Raw genomic sequence first — 24,428 nt, forward strand, 5'->3', positions numbered from 1 at the left:
TCGAAGTTTCTCTGCTAAATATAGTTTCCGCGCGAGTTAAAGGTGTTCTTTTCGTTTTCTGTTCCAGGTATCTTTCGTCTAATGCAGTGGCCTCTCCCGCCCGGCGAACTTTATGAAAACTCCGGTAAGTGTAGCGCGGATTCGCAATTTGCCCTCGTTATAGAATGATACATACCAACAGTTTCGCGCAGACTAATGGCGAAGTGCTTCCTTCGTTTTCGCGCGTCCCCGGAAACTATCGGAAAACTGTTTTGTTTCCGCGGAAAATGGAGCCCCGTCGCGATGCATCATGCGCGTTATGCAGGAGACATAGACGAAAGTGGTTTATACAATCCGTGCCGAACTCCGTTATAGGCGACTTTCTTAGAGACGCATTTTTCTCGACTTCGAGTCGATTTTATGCGATCCCCTTTTCACGCGGAAGGAAAATCTTTTTAACTTGAAAAACTTTACAACAGTGATTCCGTACTTTAAGTCGTAACTTAAAACCATTTAATGTTTGGTAATATAGTAATACTTTAGCAACGATAAATCAGTGAATGCGTTATCGTAATAATATAGCTAACGTGATTCATAATCGCTCGAGTATCACTAACGCGGAGTTTAAGAGGCAGCTCCGGAATAGCTTCTTAGATTAGATTCCTAGGCATGTCGCCAAATTCGCATTCTTGCGCGGCCATTAAACGAAGCTCGGCTGTATAAGGCGCTTCTGATAAAGCCTCGCCACCCCTTTCTCCACTTCCGTCTGCCAAAGGCAGCCTCTGGTAATTAAGTCGGGCCCACAGCGACGTCGCTGCCATTGTACTGAGCAAATGGGCTGTTTAGCCCGGATACATGACTCCATCCCCTGGTTATTGTGCCTGTAGCGACGCAATCGATCACCGACCCACATCTCTCGGTTCCTCGATCCCTCTTCTTGATCTTCCTTCTTCATAGTTTCTCTTTTGCACCAACGCAACCAGTGGATCAACTGCTACCTCGTTTTTCGAGACTTCAGTATTTTGATAAACGTACGTGGTAAATGTACCAGTTAATGGACAGTTAACCACTTCAGACCTGATTTTATAGGAACCATTAGTTAAAAAAATTTTTTTTTTAAATTCAATTTATGCGCACTTTAGTAATTCATACTAAACAATTAATTCTTTTTTAAATTTTGACTCTTTTTCCTATGTATATACATATATTATTATGTAAATCAGATCTCAGATGATGTCGATAAAATTAAATAATTTCAATAGATATGTCTTTAAATTTGATGTACATTACAATTAATGCAGGATCTGAAGGGATTAATGGACATGATCCGCAACTATTGGACAAAATGACAAAAATTTTAAATATTATATATAAACAATGATATGTATGACTCTAAATAAATTCATGGTTTATAACAATTTAATAAGACGAATTTATTTAAAGTCGTACACTGATAAAAAATTTACTAAATTTCAATATCTACATATTTTTTAATACTAGAGGAGAAGATAGTATTATGGCCAGTGTATACAGGGTGTCTCAAAAAAACGGATCGAAACACAATGGGGACGTAGATTGGATCAAGGGGAACAAAACAGTTTTGTACCATTTTGCAGTTGACGCAATATTTAACGAGATATATATATATATATTGTATAAATCGGCGTCGATTTACTGAGAAAAGTACATATGACATAGATTTTTGTTGCACGTCCTTCCTAGCGATTGCAGCGAGAGAGAAAGTCGTTTACCATCGACAATTTATACTAATTATTAACGATGCCGCTGAAGTGGGAACATATATGTTGTACTTAATTTCAATAATTTTAATCATGCGATGTGCGACATATCCAATCTTTATTTTTAAATATTTAATGATTATTTAACTGATATTACTACTCTTTTATTTTTATCTTTATTTTTATTGTTTAATTTTTATGGTTTACACTGAAGATGACCTGATGAAAGTCGAAACGTCTGTACATTATATATTTATATCGGTCGGATATTAGAGATAGACTAATTATTAGCAATTAACATCTAGCTTTGACTCGTAGTCTTTCTCCTTTGGAAATTTTTACTTTTTTATTAATACAAATAAAAAATAAATATTAATATTAATATTAATATGAATATTAATATTTAAATTTTTTGTCATTTTGTTCAATAATTGGATCATGTCTATTAATTGGTACATTTACCTTATGAAAACGTTACTCCGCAATATACATTTTGGACTTTGTGAAAGCACTGCGGTACGCTCGCTCGAATCGATTTATTTTCATCTTTAGAAATGCCTGTCGAAGGGAACGTCAAAACAATATCTTTACATGATTCGTGAAAAGGTATTTTTCTTTACGAATATTTTCTTCATACGAAGCACATTCTATTCTCCGATCCTCAAATAAAATTCGAAACGAAACTCGTTCAGAACCTACGGTTTCAATTGTCGTCTAATCGTGTGAAAAGCACAGACATGAGCTTCGCAATATAACACAGTTGAACAGATAAAGGTCGTCGATCTACAAATACAAGCAAACGCCCGAAATTCGATCTGCCGTATACAATAACGTCGATCGACGTACATCTTCCCTTCTTTCAAATATGCGACGGAAGGCGAACGGCCGCGCGGAAACGGAACGAAAATATTGTTCCACGAAGAGACATCTCGGCGACGCGACGTTACGCGCCCCACGGAACGCCCGACTCGAGGGTGGAAAATACAGCCGAAACGAATTCGCGAAAATCCTCTCCGGGGAATGGACGCGCGTCTGCCTTCTCGGAATTTTCTGCGAGAGGAGTCTTTGACATTGGAGACACTTTAAAAACGTGCCAGGACTACTTGAGATCGAGTATGCATTCCCGCAGTAATATCTCGCTCGTGCTTGAACGGAAATCCTTCGTTTTTATTAATGCGGAATTACTTCTTCTTTGTCGAGAGAAAGAGAGAGAGAGGGAGGGAGTTCACTTCTCTTCGGAAAAGACTCGTCGAAAATCACTGTGAGTTGCAGTGATCGAACGAGATTCTTATTTTCCTATGATTGTCATTACTTCCTGATCTCCAAATACAGTGTATGCTCTAAAAAAATTGCGATGTCTATATAATTCTCACTGTGTTCGTGTTAACCTTAGCTATACACACTGGGTCCCATAAACCCCAGTGCTAAATCGAGATTTATTTCGTATTTCCGAATTTTTCTTTTTCTTTGAACCTACCCGAGTCGAAATTTTGCTCCTACTTTGAACTTTAGTTTTAGGACGTATGTAGACTGTAAAGATTTATAATTAGGACGTATATAGACTGTAGAGATTTATAGGTTCTAATCTAATGAATTAAGAGCTCCTTACGTTGAGTCTGTAAATGACAGTTATTGGAAAATTTCCTACTTTTAGATTCAAAAGAAGTTTTCTAAACAGAAGCTATGTATTAAGTAATATTAAAAGAGGTCCTATTTGAGTGTTCAAGTATCAAAACAGATTTATAAGGTTTAATTAAGGTTGAAACAGATTCAAAATAGGACTAAAATTTCGACTCGGGATATACTCGTATATCTCGAAGCTCCTTAACTCTATCGACTTACATTATGAATTTATACCTTAATCAATTCTCCATCGATTGAAAAAAAAGTTGATTGAAATGTGTTTATTTTTAAGGAAGTTAACAAATATGAATGAGGTCCCAGGGACCCGAGTATGTATATCAAGGATAGAAAAAAGAGTGTATAACTGGGATTAATATCAATAACAATATGATGTGGATTTAGCATCATGGGTTTTAAATCTACACCATAGTGATGTTAACATAAACATCAACGATTTGAAATCCACATCATGCTGGTGTTAATATTAACACAGTGAGAATATATAGATACAACATGGGTGTTAAATCCACACCAGAGGTGTTAAATCCACATTGACATTTTTTAGAGTGTAAATCTGTTACCCAAACTTGTTCAGACTTGTTCAGACAATATTTAAATATTATAATACATTATACACATATATTATTCCCTGATTTTAAAAGTGATACAACTCAAGAAATTAAATTTTCTAGAAAAGGAGAAAAATTATTTTTGGATTAGACAGAAAATTATTGATTAATCAAATGGTATCGGCCAAAGAAATCTACTCTTAACCTGATCAAGTGTCATTTTTGTTATACAACCCTTAAAAATCACTCTTTTTGAGTTAATGATTTTGACAATTTTTTTTAGTTAAATTAATTTACTTTTAATAATTTGATAAAGTAATATTTACTTAACTCACTCATAATAAGTAATAACTCGAAAATCACGTTTTTTAGTTGCGTTACTCTTGAAAGAAGGAAGTAATATTAAATTATCAAAATTTTATATAATTATAATTCTTGATACAAATGATATATAACGAAAAAGATTATTTAAGAATTATTACGTAGAGAACATATATACATTTATATATAAATGTATAATATATATATATATTCTCTACGTAATAATTCTTCATTATACATTGTAATTATTAATTAAGAATCCGTCAGTTACAGTTGTACATTTATACGACTGGAGTATCTCACGAACATGATAGCTCGGTTATTAACTACGCGATTCCCATTCTTGATGAGTAATATTATCTTCGCCCGGTGTGACAAAGACACGCGGTGTACCGTTACTCACGATCGCGCGTAAAATCTAGTTTTCGAGCGGAAACTTTCGGCACGGCGAAACACTCGTGACACGCCGCGTATTTTACGTACGTGGCGGGAATGTGCGCACGTGCTCGGTCACGATTACGTGACGGAAAAGTTTCAAATAGGAAAGGCGACATTAATTATTACCGTTTCTCTCTTTCTCTCTTAAACGCGGATGCGATCGACATCGCGAGATGGACGTTGAGCAATAACGTCCCGTCGATCGTCGCCTCGTCATTGAGCCTGTTTCTCTCTCTTTCTCTCTCTCTCTCTCTGTCTCTCTCCCCCCCTTCATCTATTGATCAGACTCTGTCTCGGAAACCACCTGCCGCTTCCAGAGTCAACCTCGTTCCCGAGGAATTACACGATGTTCGCGGCAGATGCATCGATGCACTGGTGAGTGATAGCCTCTTCCTGGATGCGGAAAGGATTGTCACGAAATCTCCAAGCGATAAATCAATCTAAAAAACCAATTAGCGAATAACATACACGCCTGCATCGCAAAAATAAGTCCATTATACTTACTGTAAAATTAATTTAAAGGTATTAATAGATGCTTAGCTCGATGTATGCATTTATTTTGTATGCAATTATTTTAAACCTGTTTTATTTGATTAAACTAATTTTATTTGATTTTGATTTTATTATTTTCGCAAAAATAAGTCCATTATACCTCCTATAAAATTAATTTAAAAGAATTAGAAGTATAAACTCGATATATGCATTTATTTTGCCTGATTATTTTAAAGCTGTTTCAAACATGCATATATTTGGGTCATATGTATATAATTTTATTTGATTTTGTTATTTTTGCAAAAATAAATCTATTATAATTACTATAAAATTAATTTAAAGACATTTTAGTAAATGTAACTCGAAATAGATTTACGTTTATTTTGCTTAAACCTGTTTTAAACGTGCATATTTAGGTCATACATATCCAATTTTATTTGATATTAATTTTATTATTTTCGCGTAAAAGTAAATCCATTATACTTACAAAATTAATTTAAAGATATTAATATACAATAGATTCATACTTCGATGTATACATTTATTATATTTTGCCTAATTATTTTAAATCTATTTTAAATATGTACATCTTGATGTCATACGTATTTAATTATACTTGATTTTGATTTTTGTATTTTACACATTTAATGTAAAATATAGGAAATGAAATAAAATACGTACATTGGTACACCAATGTTAGCTTCTGCTTCGTTCATTCGCGTTGATACAGCGAAACATTTGTCTACGCAGCGTCCCTATGATTTATGGGAGTATTATTCGCACTCAGCTACCCTTTCAATAAAATAACATCGATATTCCCCCCGAGTGGCATTATTGAGACGAATTGTTTTCACCGTGTTGCCCCGATATTCTCAAGTACGCAAATTTTTTCGCGGTTCGTGCTCATTCAATTGTCATGATATTCGGTAATATCGGCGATTGCTTATTACCGTTCATTATCATTACCATTACATAGCTATTGCCTGAAATATCATTCCTGAAATATCATAATAAAGCTTGTGATAGAAATAAAATAAATCAGAAGATTTGGTGCAATTACTGTCGCAAATTACTATCGCATTTTTAATAATCAAATTTCTTTTAACTAATATTGTTTAATTCGTTACATCAAATTTTTGATTTATTTTAAATTAAATATCGTATTAATTAAAATAACTAATACAAATTCATTCAGTATAAAAAATGAAATACATTTATACATGAAAATCATATCTACAATCTTATGTTAAACTATATTATGAATGTCAGACAGGTTAAATGTAGATTTGAATTTAGCTATAAAGCGCAAGTTTTTCTCGTTTTTATGTTAATAGAAAGCAATACAAATTTAATGTAAGGCGGATATAACAAATTTCATGTAAAATCCATATACGAACACAGATGTACATACCTATATAAAAATTTCATATCTTCTTTCTTTTAAAATATCTTTTGAAGAAAGTTAAAGTAACATAGAGAAAAGTTTTTTCACTCAGTAGTTTAAAACGTTTTTTAAAGAGGATTAATACGATAGAGTATAACGAAGATTATTGCGCGTCCTATGATGCTCTACCTGACGTTTATCAAGCATCTCTTAATCCATCTCGGTAATAGCGCCAACCCCAATTTAAGTTCCGAAACAATCCCCAAGCTTCCTGCAAAACTTGGAAATCAGATTTCTGCCTACGTCCCAAGACGATTTGCGAAAATTTCGCGAAGTAATTCCCACGGTAGTAATTCTGTCAACAAACTCAGCATCCCTTTCGCTCTAAATGAGGTGTTTATTTCGAAAATGGCATAAATCGAATTTGATAAACCTTATTGCATCTAATATTGAATGTCTTAAATCCATGGCATTTATTACAGGATGCTCTTAACTTCTTGAGCGACTTTTCAATCTTACATTTATTAAATACTCTCGAATCGACTTTTTCTTAGCAAATAATTTTTGTAATATCTTGTCAGTTCATCATTAAGTATCCTAATAATGAAATGTCAAATAAAAGATCTGAGGAACTTTGCGAATCGTTTCTCGGCTAAAGTTTCTTTCTCCCGGGATAAAAATTTTGAAATCCGATTCTCTCGTCCGCGAGAGACAATTGTCGTAAGAACCCAGCCGGGATTTGCGACGAACAGTTCGGCACACTCTCCGCGCGGGAATGAGAATAGTTACGAGGAGTTTTCGGCCGACTGGCTGGCCGGATTAATCTGCATATTATCATCCGCCGCGGGGCCATTTGCATTCCCAGGACGGAATACCTGCAGTGCCGGTGTCTTCCGTCGCGTGGCGACGACGTGCCAACGATCCCGTAATGATCGCAATGACAGATGCGGTCGCGGTGCGGTCATGTCGCACGTGCGTCAGAGACTATTCAGAGGCCGTTGAAAGATTTAATTAACGCTTTCGGTGACGCTAACAATCCAGTGTTGCAAGATAATAGACCCTTATTCTGTAATAGATCCTAATTCTTAATCTTTAATTAGGTTATAAATGGCCACAAAAAAAACACCCCACGTATAATTATCTTAAAAATCTTGTTCTGAAAAGGAAAATAAAAAAATAATACCCACAGAAGTGTGTGTGTCTTAAAATTATTATTTTTATGTTTTTTTTTATCTCAAGAGTATAAATAATGTAAATTTAACTTTATACATATTATTTAAAAATACATATAATTATAAAGATAGAATTTGTTTAGGGTGTTCTGAGCATTTCACCTACTTATTAAAGGTTAATGATAATAACGATATAGGCTATAGCCTCTATTCTGTGTATGCATTCTGACAGTTCAATCTTTTATATATTCCCTAAATCTAAATCAGTGGATAATCATCAATTTTATCAGTTCCAAGTATGTCACTGGTAATCAATGAATTCACAGTGAAATTCAACTAAAAAATCAATGAAAGTGGAATCACTTATTTTGCTGGCTAATCTTGCTTTAATGTATAAATTCAATGTATGATGTTGGAACTGACGTCCAAATATTATTTTATGATATAATGATTTAATACTCAAACTTCCTTTCTTTGTCAGTTGAATTTCACTGATGATTCACTTGGGACTGATAATCCGTGATATCTACTGATTCAGATTTAGAGAGTAAAGAGGTAAAAGAAATATTAGGCATTTTTCGATTCCTTGTAAATCACATATGTAAGTCTGAACAACATGTAATTCTTCGGATCATTTGGACATATCGGAAAGACGTTTTTCCAATTTCTTTTCGACCACTTTTCCGTTCACGCTCTCCGTCATTCATCTTGTAACGCGTATTTTTCATTCGACGCATCAAATCCCTTCTCTCGTCGCTATCTCGTCCGCTCTTTGTTCTAGAATCTACCCTTGGTCCCTTTTATATCTCTTGTGACTCTTTCTTTCGCAGTTCTTCAATCTTCCCGACGGATTAGGAGCTCAAAGCACGCCGTCTTCTTCGGCGTCGTCCGTCTGTTTCGCGGCGGGACAAACTGTTCGTCGTTTCCTTCGGGCGTAAATTTATAGTCCATCCACGGTAAACTAACCGGAAAAACGGCTGTACTGAGAGAGCCAAGAGGGAAACATCGCGACAAAGATCATTTTATGCACCGAATTAACTCTCGGATGCATAGTTTCGCAATTAAAAGCTAATATTCTAGAAATTTTACAAAATGTAATTTAGATATTTTCCAAAAACATGATGTAAAATATTTAATATAAAATTTTATTAAAAATAGAAAAAGAGAAGGAGAGACATAATTTAGTGAAAATAAAGAGAAAAAATGGTTGTAAACATCAGAGGCACGAAGATTTTCGATAACAAAATTAATACGAGGAGAGTTTTACGATCGCAAGCTTTCTATCCGTACTTCTCTCCGTGCAGTTATTGGAAAACCGATTCGTGCTTCGCGTAATTACTGCGAGACGAGAAAGAAGCTACGGTTCCGATTAGACGCTCAATGAATTTTTCGAAAGCCGCGTGAGTCGTGAATCGCAGTAAAACATCAAAGCAAAAGCGGACTCTTTGCCAACTCTGCTTCTCCTTAAACCTCCAATTTACTTTTTCGCTTTACAAAATTGCCGAACTTCTTGTGCTATAAAATACAAAAAACTTAGCTGACTCAAACTATAAGAGTGTTCGATTTTTTATTTTGCAGTCATTATTCTTTTCTTTTAGAAAAATGCACATGATTGCCTTGTGCACATTTATAGTTGAGATAATTTAAAATTTATTTACAAGACTGAAATAGCTTTTATGGAAAAATTTACTTAACACTATGAAAAATCCATATTGCATGTGTGAACTGTACATTGAGAGAAAAGTTTGGTATTTGTGACTATAATTGCATGATAAAATAATTACGGTTAGCTCTATTTTTATAATTATCACTGCTGTAATGTTAATAATAATAATTATATTTATAATTCTATATACAAAAAAATGACTATAATTTATAGTTATTTTTGATGCCAGCTATATTTTTTGTATACAGAACTATAAATATAATTATTATAATTATTAATATATTATGGAGTAAACTAAAAAAATAGAGTTTTTAACCGCGTAATTATTTTATGCAATTATGCTATTAAACTCACAAATAGAAATACATTTCTCTGAGTGTAAAATCAAATTTCTTTGCCATCCGAAAACACTCCAAAATAAATTTATCTTAAAAAAAAATGGAATATATATTCATCATACGAAGTAGAAAATAAAAAATAGTTGTAAATATACGTTACATGATGCACGACTCAGTTAAAAGTTCCTGTTCTAAAAGGTAGTTTTAAAAGCAGTTTTAAAAGGAATCACATATTTTCTGACAGAGAAAAAAGGATGCTTTAGTGTATTTTAGTCGATAAAATAAACTGTATAAAAGATAACGCAGTACTTTTTTTGTGCAGGATTGTCGCTTTTTTAAACTTCGCGAACAATGCAGTTGGCGAATTCGGCGTTTTCTCGCTGTCGTATGCCGCGGATTAACCCCGTTTACTACCTTGCCGTATTAATAAAGGGACGGTGTAAAACCGGCGGATTATAAAACTGTCCGCGACGGATTTGCAGGCGGGAGCGATTATTGCATTTCAGTAGCACGCTTTTATGCGAAAGTAAGCGTCACGACTATTTCTGTAAAACCGCCTTTGCATTTGACTGTAATTCTAATTATCATAGTCTGAATAACAAATACATACATTTACAGCAATAGACGAACTGAAATAGTTTGTGAGAAATGAGCAATGAGACGTACTTAAAATATCGTTAAATTAGGAAACCTTTTGCATTTTATACAAGAATACTAATCTGATTTAATCTTGACGTACCATATGAAATTGACATGTTATATTTAGCTCTATCTATTGTCAAAAATTCTACAACCAAGTTTGATGCTAAATATGAATAATTGCTGTTGCACTTGGATATATTAATCTGTTGTGTTCAATTTTTCCAGCTATGTTTATCCCAATTCTAATGAGGCAGCCGATGAATTAATACGTAATGAATTGCATACACTGCAAATAATTAATATAATCACAAGTCCAGATCGATTAGTGTTACATAATTAATAAATTAATCTGTAAATTATCCATTCTAACAGTTTCTCGTAACAAACGACTGAGAGAGAGAGAGAGAGAGAGAGAGAGAGAGAGAGAGAGAGAGAGAGTTTATTCTCTCATTAATGTAATTTTTAAATAGTTTCTTTCCTTTTAATTTCAATTTATGTAGAACGAACTTTCTATTACAATATGATCAAATAACCTATTTTTTTTATTAGTGTAATGATTTTATGATCTTTTATTTTTTCTCGTTCTGTATGTTAAAGCTGTGCAATTTCGGTAATCGAAATATGAAATGGTATCTATCCTTAACATGATAATTTTGACAAAAGTCTAAATTTTGATACGGGCATCAAAATGGTAGCTGACAAGAATCGAGTAAAGAGTAATCTCTCATCGGAGTTCTCTTGGGAGACATCTCGGTGGCGAACCCGCTCAAATTCTCCAACAATTTTGGGGGAACCTCTTAACCACGTGGGACATACGAGTTCCCTCCACGTTTCCGTTTTGAGAATCGTAAACTAAAACAAGCCTCCGTGTCCTCTCTGTCTTCTTCGGAGTGTGACGAAGTACTCTAGAGTCCGCTCTTCTCTTCTTATGTATGTGCAAACGGTCTCTCTTTCTCTCACACTCTCACTTGTCATCCTTTTCCCTATTCCTCCCTGCGCTTTTCACCTGTGATCTCCGTCGGGGTTAGCTCGATTGTTGCACAAGGTGGCAAGTTTCCAACAATCTACATTAAACACGATTTCTATGTCATTAAGCTCGCGGCATTTATGTCGCAATTTAATTAACACTTACAAACCCACGACGGAACTAATAGTTCGAAGTTCGCTACTGTATTTGGTAGCCATTCGAATTTGCGAGACAGAATAGTTGCTCTTGCTACTCCGAATGCAGATCTCAATTGATATCTACCTTAACAAGGGCTGTAAAATTTCATTCACGTCGCTTTCGAAATGAATAGCTTGTACAAAGACAGCTCGTACATTTCATTTGATACAATTTAGGTCCTAATGGCTTACCCATTATTCGCTTTTATTAGATTTCAAATTTGCGATTCTCGTCGTCGCGTAGTCGAATAATTCACTCCTTCCTTTCCTTATTCTCGTCGTATTACCGAGTACCGTGTTCCTTCCATTAAAATCTGTAAGCCTGAGAATAAACGTGACGACGCATCTGAACGATCGGGATCGCTTAATTAGCGAAGCAGTCGTTCGCGTCGTCGCTTACGCTCGTGGTCTATTATCATCCATTGCAAAAACACGAAGCGCATAATCACACGGTAGCCGCGAAAATCGATCTTTTTCTTAACATTACGCACACCGGAAGGCCCCCACATAGACACATCGATTTTCGCTTGCGACGCAAGAACAGCTCGCATGTGAAAGTTTGTTTAGACTCTTGTTTAAAGTTACCATTTAAAAATATCAGTATTTATAGAAAATTTAGAGAATACCAGTATTTATAGGAAATTTAGAGAATATAGACACCTTTGTTTAAGGCGATTTTTAATATTGGCATTCATTATGATGCTCCCAGAAAAAGGTTTCTTCGATTCAAAGAAATGTTTCTTTGCTGTAGTTTTCAAGAAAAAAATTTTTTTATTTAAATCGTGTTTATGTTTAAATGTGACTGTGGCATTTGCAAGATGGTGAATTTACCACTTGAAAATAAAGCTTTAAAAACGTCTTGTATTTACAGAGAATTTAGGGTGGTATTTATTAGAATTATACAAAATAAGTTAATAGGCTCACAAGAACATAAATTCCAAAATTTGATAACCATAAGGGCTCTTCGAGCCGCGCTGGATATTATGTGCGAAATATGTATAAACAATACTTCATTTAGTAAACTTCATCACAAACGTTTTGATCTTTTTAATGTATTCATCATCAGTGTACGCTTTCAAATATGTCTATCGGTCGGGCGAATAAATTAAAAATAAAAATTAATACAAAATACATAAATGTTAATTAGCCGAAAAAACAAATATTCTTTTTTATACGTTACGTTATTTCCATATACAAATATATTGTCATAGTCTCATGAGATCGTCATATCGTCCAATTCGAGGATATATGGCTCCTCAACCATCGTCTCTTTTATGAGAATATAGACAAATTATGTCCTTATAGGTACTCAATCCTTGAATTAGTTGGTTTCAAGATTTAAAATGTGAAATTTGCACACACACAACATGTGTCCTGTCACAGATCTTCATAACAATGATTGGTATTCATTAGACTGTTTTTATTTTAAGACCGTCTTAAGTAATGTTTTCAAATGCTAATACAACTCTCTGATTGCACCCATCAAAGAAAAGTTATGTTTAAATTGAAAAAATTGTTTCTTTGATTGATTTTTTTAAGTTGAAGTGAAAATACCTTTGAGGAAAATAAGGAATAAATTTACTTGATTTAAAAAAATGACGTTTAAATACACGATTTAAATACACAAATTTCTTTCATTCAAATACATTTTTTTTTAATCAAAGAAACTTTTCTCTGGATATGGTTTATGACATCTTAAGATTTTATTTAAGACGATCTTAAATATAAGATCCGACTATGAATATTAACCTTCCGTTTAAGATGAGTTTTAATACAATATGGCAATGGCGCTCATTACGATGGCTGTAGCATTTGCAAAAAATGAAGTTTACATGGTAAAGTTATCGTGAAAATAAAGCATTAAAAATACCATATGTTTACAGGGAAACAGTGAGATAGATAAAGAGAGGAAGAGAGCGCGAGGTCAATTACGATCGAATTCGTGGGAGGGTCAAAGGAAACGCGATGCGGCAGAAACGAAGGTTTAATCTCGGGTATACGAGTATATGAAGTGGGCGAATGCGTTACGACGGCACGGGCGCATAAAAGGTGCCAGGCTGGACTGCATTTTATCGGATGCGTTTTCACGAGGGGTGGTCGGTGGCGGTCGGTCGACTGCGCGAGCTTGCGGCCGACAGCATGAATGTTTGATGGAGCGAGCCGGATCGCTTGGAAGTACCGGAGAGTCTCTCTCGCTCTCTCTTTCTCTCTCTCTCTCTCTCTCTCATACACACACACACACCCTCTCTCTCCTCTTTCTCGCCGTCCGATATTACCCGCGATAACGTCACTCGTCGATCAAATAAAGGGACCCGGCGGCGCGGCGGTAGGGCCAGGGGGACGGATAAAGTGACTGACAGGTTGCAGGGGTTGGGGATGCGCAGGGCCGTGATTCGTTTCCACGGGGGTGGCCCTTCCTACAGGGGTTTCAAATCCGTCGCTCTCATGTTCCTTGAAATCCATGCGAATTTAATTCGCGCACACGCGAATCTACTCCGGTCGAACGTGCACGAAGTAATCCCTATCGATCGCCGGCGTCGTGTTGGAAACATGTATTTTCCGTCGCGAATTAAAACGGTTCGCCGCGCGAACGGCGCTTCGTTACTGTTTACCCTGACCGAGTTTCAGAGTTATTTTTTTTATTCGTTGCGCTCTGTGTGTGATAGAGGGAAACCAATACCCTAGCGTCTACCGCCACCCATGACTGCGCCATTTCATCGTTGTAATTATATTTTAATTGCCGGACAGTGTAGCCCCGTGGGCTCCTCCACGTGGGCTCAAGTGCGCTGTTCATCGCTGTTGTCCCGCTTATAACGAATATAGTAATTCCTGAATACAGTTCACATATGTGATTACACTTCGAAGACATAATAGTAATATGCAATAGATATGTAGAAGCAATTGCTATTTCTTGCATAACTCACTGTGTAATTTTTAATTAAATGTATAATTATGTCAATGTTGTTATAGTTTGAGACAAGTTATAGTGAACATTTTTTTCCTATGTAATGGCTAATACAATGTTTTATAACTATGTCGTATCTGAGAGTGTAATCATTTTGAAAATTTTGTTGACACTAATGAAACTAAAAACTTGGAAGTTATTTCCTTTCCCAATATTAAAGAAGTCCTTTTATTACTATATGAAGTCATTTCCGTTGGTAATTTTACTTTTTTTTACGACTTCTAAGTCATACTGACAATTTTGTACCTATTCTTAAATTTAAATAAATCGCGTTTATCACGCGTTTTTAAAGGCAACTTCTGCATTGTAAAGAGAATTTATCACTATTACTTCACAAATTTTTTTATAGAGTGTCGTCTCTCTATTTATTTTTTCACGTCAATTTTTTATTCATGGTTTATTTCCAACGTAAGTTACGTTGTCTATAATAGACTCCATGCAGCTGTTTAATAAAAGGTAGAAATACTTTTGTTATACATTGTCGTTATTGCGTGTGGCATTACACTGCCGTCTGTAGTTTTAACCTGATAAAAAAAACAATTCGACTTTTGTCTCTGTTAAACCTCCGTGCTTTGCACCCGCGAGAGTCATCCGAATGCCACTCTGGCAATGAGTTGGGCACCACTGGACTGGCGCCAGGTTGGCTGGAACCTGACACGCGATCAATCAACCTGCTGCCTTGTCCCCTGACTGAGTTCACTGAGTGAAAATAAAAAGCCTAAAACTACAAACAATAATTTTTTAATAGTAAATATTTAAATATTATAAGTTTCAAGAATAATTTTTTATAAAAACTTTTTAAATAAAAAAATATATTGGCCACAAGAGTGAATTGTTGTACTATATAACAATTCACTATTGACCACTATGTACATTTTTTTATTCAAAAAGTACTTCTCGCTTCAGACCTCTTCGACTGAGTTTGAATTTGACACGATATATGAATCTCCTGCAACGGAAAGATCAAAGTAGAATTTATGACTAAATTATTGATTTATTCGCGAATAAATAATGTATGGTGTAAACCTTCAAATTATTCTATAAAGAAGAATAGAAACAAATATTTTTTAAATATAATTACGACACTGAAAAATATGGTTATCGACTTGTATAATATATAATGATTTATTAGAGCAATATATAATCAATATTTTTATAGAGTTATATTATTAACTATTACCGCGCAAACATATTTGAAATGTAATCTTACTTCCGTTTCATATTACCGTTATTAATGCACCAGATATTACGGCTAGTACTTTTCCTAAGGCAATAAAGTACTGTTTCATTGAGAAAAATGGAATTTATGTGGAAACAAAAATTTTCACGGAATGGGATGGCAAGGTTTTATAGAAGCATTGTTCGAGATGATGCGTCAAATACATTTGAATTTATATTGGGAACCAGCTATCACCTTCACACAATTGCTTCTCTTTTTCCTCCCACTCTTCTCTTTGCAACTGTCTCCAGCAAACCATGTAAATTCTCATGTAAATTCTCCTTTCGAAGGATAACCTCGACTCACTCTCGCAAATCCGATTGCCAAGCTATTGCAGTATCAAGAGCCATTTACATGTAATCTGCGATTCGCTGATGCCAGTATATGTACCTCCGACATCACATTGTTTATATTAATTTCATAGTTTTGCCGTGAAATTCGATACTTTTAGCTGGGTGATCGTGCGTGTGGATGTTGTATCGATTATCTCCCCTACTATGAGATCGACTATGACCTTCCTGTATTGTATCTCACATGTTACGATGCTTTGATATTTTCACAAAGTAGCTATTGTTATCAGAGAAAGATTAATTACGCGCCGTTATCGACTTTTCAATATGTACAGAGCAGTTTTAAAATAATTCGTTTGTCGGCTCCTAATTGTCAATTATTCCATAAAACTTTTAAATACGGGAGTTATAGGAAGTAAATGATTATAACGTTCATTGACAAATTTAAACCGAAAATGTTTAACTCAGCTATCCAAATTACACCTAAATTCTAAAGCATCTTATTTGAAATACAGAATGAAAATGAACTTTTACCTTACGATTGATAAAGGAAGGTTTAAAAGGTTCATCCTTTGAAAGGAAAATTTACATGAGAATTTACATGGTTTGATAGAGACAGTTGAAGGAGAAGGAGAAGAGAAAAAAGAGAAGCAGTTGTGTGAAGGGTGATAGATGATGCGATTGATAAAGGAAGGTTCAAAAGTTTTTTCATCTACAATTTAGAAGATCATAGTACCAAATACGTTGCTGTAGTCTGGGATTAGTTGAATTAAAGATAATCTTTCTTCTTAAAAGAGAGAAATTCTCTCTCCCCTCAAGGAGAGATGTATCCAGTAGTTTCTGTTTTTCTAATAAAAAATGAATAGAGACCTCGAGAGCTCGTCTTGGCGAGACTGTCTTTATGTGGATAAGGGTAAACCACGAGAAGAGCAAGAGAAGGACAAGATCACCGTGTCAGATTACATAAACTGTTCTATCCCGATACCGCAAAGCGCGTCCGTTGCGTGTCCTGCGGAACCTGTGTCCGCACCGTACCGAGCAAAATCTCATTTGGCCGAAGGGTGAAGGGCATTGAGAGGGCCGGGTACGGAGCTGTATATACGTGTACCGGCGTATCTAGAGACGAGATAAAATTACGTCGAGTTTGTCGGCTTTACGAGCAAACGCCGGCGACACGTCGACGTGCGGTTGGTATAACAAGCAGAAACCAGTAAATTACGTCTCGCCTTACCTGGGCCGCGACGCGATGCACACGACGAGCTCCATTTTAACTTAGGGCGTCCGTACACAACGACTATTCACGGATGGTTGAAAGTTTAACGACGCTCGTTGTACGAGATCGTACGAGAGAATAAGACCCGAACAGTGACGTAAAACGTCCACCGTGAGAAATTATCCCAATTGCGAAAGTTGCGTACTATCGTTCGAGCAATAAAAACCATTGATAAAAATCATTATGAATGCCAGCGATATGATGAGATCGCGAAAGGAAAATAATAAAAGTTTTATCATTATGAGAGAAGAAGGAAGAAACAAAGAGCGACAAAAATCTTGTTTCAACAAGATTTTCCAGGCAGGAAAGTCTTACTATTGGCAGGTAGCCCTATTAATTTTTTTTTAATTTAAAAAATCGATAGAGCTACAGATTGCGACACTATAGATTTAACAGTGCAGATACACGTAAAGAATAATTTTGCTGAAAATCTGTCTAAAACTTTAGCTACATACAGATCTGAAAATAATTTTGGACTATCAAAATAATTATGTAGAACATTCAAGCATAATTATGTAGAACATTTCAGCAATGCAATGCTGCAAAAAATTTGATATTCTAGCAACTAGCTTGATCATCCTACATAATTATTTTGTTGGACCATCAAAATAATTATGTAGCATAATCAAACTGTTTGCTAAGCGTTGATGACAATGCTCTGCAAAAAGTTTTAATATTCTAGCAACCAGTTTAGATATTCTACGTAATTATTTTGATGGTCTAACAAAATTATTAATATATATAACCTATCAGATCTGTATCCTAAATTTTTAAATACTTTAATTCATTCCTTTCATGTATTAGCGCTTTAGATTCGTTCGGAAAAAAAATATATTCTTTTGTTTCGGAATGTTTTTGGTAAAATACGAATAAAAGTAAATAGGATCGATTTACGCGATCGTGTTTATAAAGTAGGTATACGCTAAACAAAAAAATATTTTATACGGAGAACGAGAGCGGTAGCGAGCGAGAATATACGCGCGTTTTACGAAACATCAATTTCGAGTGCATTCCGTAATGCTCTGTCGAGACACAGAGCCTGTTCTTTTTCTCTGAAGATATTCGCTAAAAGATGGGTAGAATCCCGTGCGGGACAGGGGAAAGTAGCCATTTGCATTCAAATCAAAAATCTTAATGACGAGATTCTTGTCGGTGAAGAGCCGACTTCGATTTGGAAGATGCTGTCAGTTCGCTGCAAGCTGAGGGGAAGGCTTTTTCCCGCCCCTAATGTAATCAACGGGGTAGCGAGGGAAACCCCAGGGTGAAAAATTCGCCCGAGATTTCCGACTCGGAACGTCCCGTCCACTTTCTTGAGCGATGTCGAATATTCTTATCTTTCCGCTTTCGTTATTATTTCTGCAGAATTATAATTTAATGAATTATATCTTCTCGGATATCATATTCTCTTTTACTACAATTTTTTAATTTTTAAAAAATAAACTACCATGAAAATATAATTTTCTTTTTGTGTAATGAAATTGAAATTACACAAAATATGGTTAATTAATGCACGTACGTATAAAGTTGTTAGATAAATTGCTTCGCGTTAAATAGTAAATTGGAGCTCAATTAATATGTCATAATTTTTGCTTCAGTAATAATTCATGAATATGAGGTCGGAATGAATTAATCTGACAGGGCAGTGGTAAAACCGCAATTAAAATTTTAAGTTAGATATAACAAGTGGTTGGAAAAGTTAACGTGCAGCAATATTTCTAAATAATTAATTATGTTACATAATATACTTCATGTATATTTTTCGACATAGTGTGAGGTAATTTTCATTAATTCTCCAGAAACGACGAATGAATATGATTTATGAACATTAATACAAAATGTTGCTCAAATTTATTAGGAAGGAAGACTGAATTATAAATACTAAATTTTACGTAATATAATCATCATTTAATCATAATTTTCTGCAACAATTTATAAAAATTATATTAACCAGACATAAACTTCTATTTAAATTACATCATTTTTAATTTCTTGCATTTATAAAATTAAATTGTTCAATACAATTATTCATTGAATTCTTTAACATTAAATAAATACCTAAATAAATATCTACCTACCCAATTAAATTTGTTTGCCGATTGTTATCGAATTTTTATCTTTGCGTGTCCGTGATTTCCAATCGTGAAAAGTGAACTAATTAAAAATCATTACCATGCACGTAAAATAAAATGCGCATTAAATGAAATTCCGGCCGCTTTGATTAATTGTGCGACAGCCATCGAATATTTCCCTTTGACCAAAGCGCCCTTTGCACCAATTTCCGACAATTTCATTTTGATCATCGTGCTCGTCCTTTCCGCGCTATCGTGAAGCAGGAAGATCCAAATGGAATCTATCGTGAAACCTGTGCTGGGTATTGTAAGGCTTGAAGGGCGATATCGCACGATATCTATCTGACTTAGGTTTATCGTTTATAAGCCTGTCCGCGCGGTTTGCGATTTTCCACAACCAGGTAATATCGAATCCTGCTCCAAGATTTTCGCGAGTACGATCGAGATTGCATCTGGTAACGACGAGGCGACGGTGTTTACCCAGACGTCGGGTGGAAACGATCCACCAGGATTCGCATGTACGTGCTCGAGGACTCCTTACGGTTAAGCTTGCGTTCCTTCGTGTGCGCGATTGTCGCGATGTTAATCGTGCTAGTGTTGCAAAAAATCGGCGCAAACGTCCGCGCCAAATGCATCGTCTCTCTGCGTACGCAAATTAGCGCGTATGTACAAACCAGATATTATTAGCATTTATTCCTAAATATATTAAAGGCAAGCTTGAATTTCTTAAATTTTAATTGTAGATGAAGGTATGAATATACAGGGTGGCCCAACGAAAACGAAACAGACTGTATAACTCCTACAAATATGATTTTTCGAAAAAACGCAAAAACACGTCAATTTCTATTGAGAGGGGGACATCTTTTGACGTATAATTCTTACCCTCAACTTCAACCTCCTCCAAGCGGGGGTGCCAATTCCTAAAAAATTTCAAATGGGAAGGGAAGGTCAAATGATACACCATTAGAAAGGTCTTTTAATCCTCTACATTCTTACGTTTGATTTTTTAAATTCGATCAATTCATTCAGAATACAGAGTGTTCAATCTAAAACAAACAAATCTTCATATCAACTTTTTCTTTGTTATATCTATCGAATCAGTTCATTAATGTGTAATGGTGTCACCCCTTAAACACGAGTTAGGGCACGTATAAAAAAATACGTGTCTCTTAGATTTTCGTATTTAACAATATATTTCATGGAGAATCAAATCGGTTCCGGACAGTTGTGAAACTTTCCTTGTTAAATACGAATACTACTGTTCGCTCCAAGAGGGAAGTGCCTTAAGGATTGCAGTGTAAAAATCGAAATTGCTTTGGAAATAGTAGTGCATAAATCGAAGATATATTTTGCATATTTAGATAGTATAATTTTGCAATTTTAAACGACTTACACTGGATGAATATGACTGTTTGCTTCAAGTGCCTTAAGGGATGCAGCACAAAAATTGAAACTATGTGAATATGAAAGCGCATAAATAGCGCATAAATCCTGTATATTTGATTTTCCAAATTAGTTGTTATTAACACATGGGCGGGCTGACTGACAGCCTACTCAGTCCCCCCACAAAAAAATTTTTTTAGAGCTAGACGAAATAAGCGCAAAAATTTTTTTTGCAGTATATAAGATTTCATTAAGATTTGATTAAATGGAGAGGAGGCCAGCTAGGCAAACGTAAAAATTTGGCTAACAATAAGTATAGAACTGAAATAATTTTGAAACCGTTAAAATAATTATGTAGAACATTTAAGTGTTGATGACAATGTTACAAAAAGTTTTAATATTCTAGCAACCAATTTGATCGTCGTATATAATTTATTTTCATAGATCAAACAAAATTATTTTCCAATCTGTATCTAACTAAATTTTTAGATACTTCAGCAAAATCGTTTTTTCCGTGCAGAATATAAATAGCGTCGTGAAAATTAAATTAGAAATTAAATAGCCTCGTGAAAATTCATGTAACTATTTTAATATTTAGGGAAGCATTTTTCTATAATTTATTACATTCGATTTTTTGTTAGCTCGATGTGATATCTTTTAATATTTTTTAGAAACATTAAGGTTACATATATCGAAAAATATTTCAACCGGATTGTTTCAGTTAAAATTTATTCTATCTGAAAATTCAAATTCATCTTTTACAACCTTTTCCATAGCGGATGAAGGAGACATGAAACCGCGTTTCCGAATAACGCGGAGAGCCGCGGTTAATCTGATGACCGCACCAGAATGGTCCACGGCCGCGGGATGTTTCGCGTTTTTCGAATCCCGCGAGTCGTGAAATTTTTAGTAGTAGGTATTCAGGCTAGAGACCCATGGCGGTCTATAAATCACGGTCCGTTTCGCGGGGTAAGTTAAGACTGGTGTTTAAGACCGCTTTATGAATGGCCGCGGCGAGACGAAGCGATATCTCGTGCCGAGTGGTCGTACATTCGCGGTGGGCATTCTGGACGGGAGGAAGGTTGTTCTAGTTTCGAATAAGCGAGGAGGTGAACGATAACAAGGGTAGCCATCGTGGCTCCCGTTCGTCTGCCGCCCCTAGTCGATGCATTTATCCATCGCGCGCACCCCCCGTCTTTCTTCTCTACGTTATCCGGAAAGTTGCCAGTACCGGTTTCGCAGTATTCCTAGCCGGTCGTGACTCATTCTACCCGGTAATAGTGCAATTCTCTGATGTGCACACTGCTCGCAAATTCAGCTTAGTGTTTGTGTGAATCGCGTGCGAGTAACGAGGAGAGAATTTTAATCCGAGTACATCTTTAATCCGGTCTTTACCTATGATAGTAATTAGTATTTCCACTTCGCGATGATATACATAAATTGGTTTGGTTACTCCATTGTATTCCATATATTCGATAAATATGTCAGACATGGGTGCAAGGAAGCGCACTTGCCCTCCCCCTTCTAAATATTGATTGATCTTCCAAGGAGAATCAATTAATTAAAAGAAATAATTCTATTTTTGGTCGAATCTTAATACTTAATAATAATGATATTGAAATGTTTTGCAAATAAATTTTTATAAACTACGTTTAATCAACCTGATGATATCTTATATCATCTGATATATCTTATATATATGAATACGTCCATGATATCAAATTAATTAAAACAAATGTTTAATACAATTTTAATATTTTCTCTTATTGTTAGTTGTAGCCAAAACTGCTGAGAAAAATAATGAAATAATTTAATTTGTTTAGCTTATTGGCTATAAAGTTTTAAAAAAATTTTATTTTCATTTTTTAAGCCTTTGATTTTTTTCTATCTTTGCGTAACATTTATGAAACCAAATTGTCAATATGATTTTATTTGACTGTTTCGTGGAATAAGCTGTACAGCATGATAGCGACGTGTCACGTGAGGTAAACGAAAAAAATCGATGAACATTAATTGTCATGCGTTGCGTATGGATGCATTTCCGTTTCGATATGCAATACGCGCAAATATCACGACGTATTGACAAGCGGAAATGTATTACTAATATTTGCGCTTGCCGCGACGACGTTAACCAATTCGATACTTGTTATGCCAGATCCGAAGCGGTATTTAATATTGATGATTGAAAATTTTGGATTTTACGGTGATTATATGCTGTACCGGAAAATATGTATTTAACAGATATTAACAAATATTAAATCGCATTTGACAAGAATAAATAATACGGTCTATATTGAGTATGTGTCATATCTTTTAGAATATCTCCCAATATAATTTTAATGGTAGTTTTCTGTATCAATTTTTGTTTTACGTGAAAATCTATTTTGACGGAACTTATAGATATGCATTAAGACTGACACGTTCTCAGTTTTTATTTTTCACTGCGTTAAATCACGGCGGGAATGCGACGTTGTCCATGTGCATTCGCGATGCACTTGATGCAATTCGTCAGATCGATCGCCCGGTCCGTGAACCAGAAAATTATGCAGTTTCGATTTCGCGCGACGCCGTCCTGGCTGCGATCATTCTGCATGATTCACAGTGGAATCTAAAAAGAGGATTCAACTCTTTTTGAACGGAAATCCACGGGTAATTTTTCGTTTCCAGCGTGCATCCTTTTCATAAAATAAATTATATATCTGATTAATGTTTAAGAAAAGGAATAGCTAATGTATTTTCATGTATACGTAGAAAATATATTTTCTTGAAAGAGCATTCTCTTTTTTGCTGCAGCTTTCAAAATGCAAATTTAAATTTGCCTTCTGTCGCTATTCTTGCTTACTGTATTCTACCTTTTTCAAAGAAACGGAATTGCAAAATATGAATATAGTGACACGGGCCAGATAAGCGAGAAAAATTCTAAATTATGTTGTAATATCACAAGTAAATTTCTGTTATGTTCTTACATGTTTGCTCTGCCCCAAGTATTTCCGCGGCGGCAATGACGCGCGCGGAATCCTCGCATCCTCATAAGCCGCATTATGCTGGTTACTGTAACGAATACTCTCGAAGGATTCCACAGGATAATTTCGTCGTGTTTATCGTCCGTGATGCTTGATTTCGCGGAAGATAGAATATGAGCGTTGCCGTTCCCTGTGTCGCTACGCCGCTGCGCGATGCCGCGAATTCCGATCCGGAATTTCAGGGACGCCGAAGTTCGTGGGAATGTCTCGCGACATAATCTCGTGTCGCACGAGACGTGTATAATGTAATCTCGTGTACGTGTACGACAGGAATTCGTGCGTAGGCGATCGAATTAACAGCGAGATGTTTTCGCTGGGCGTATCGCATCTTTGATCCGCTGCGTGCTCGACTTGGCGATGATCCGCGAGGAAAACGTGTATCTGTTTGCCAGGAATGTATCTCCGGCGTATTGTTGCATCTCCTTCGATATCGAGGTCTTCTATTATTCCAAGACATCATCTTGCAAATAAAGTCTCATATTAAGGTATTGATCATACATTTATTAGTAAGAATTAAAATCTTAACTTTGTGAGAAAAATTTTTGATTGAAAATGGATACATTAAAAAATTCTCATATTAATCAGAATTCTGATTAATATGATATCATTTCAACTGAAATTATAATAGATTTAACCAGAAAAATCTGATTTGCTCGTTTTCAACTATAGAATCCAGTTA

The 24,428-nt window shown here is 35.3% G+C and overlaps 1 protein-coding gene across 5 annotated transcripts in view; it reads left to right on the plus strand.

The window, feature by feature from the left end:
- LOC108728604 (protein Fe65 homolog) overlaps nt 1-24,428 on the plus strand; it is a 193,068-nt gene that overhangs the window by 36,230 nt on the left and 132,410 nt on the right. For all 5 annotated transcript variants that reach the window (XM_018457248.1, XM_018457247.1, XM_018457250.1 and 2 more), the window contains exon 2: nt 68-124. The gene's annotated coding sequence lies outside the window, so the exon portion shown is untranslated. The remainder of the gene's footprint in view (nt 1-67; nt 125-24,428) is intronic.

The sequence above is a fragment of the Mycetomoellerius zeteki genome, unplaced genomic scaffold (assembly GCF_001594055.1).
Source record: "Mycetomoellerius zeteki isolate Tzet28-1 unplaced genomic scaffold, Tzet1.0 scaffold62, whole genome shotgun sequence".
NCBI lineage: Eukaryota > Metazoa > Arthropoda > Insecta > Hymenoptera > Formicidae > Mycetomoellerius > Mycetomoellerius zeteki.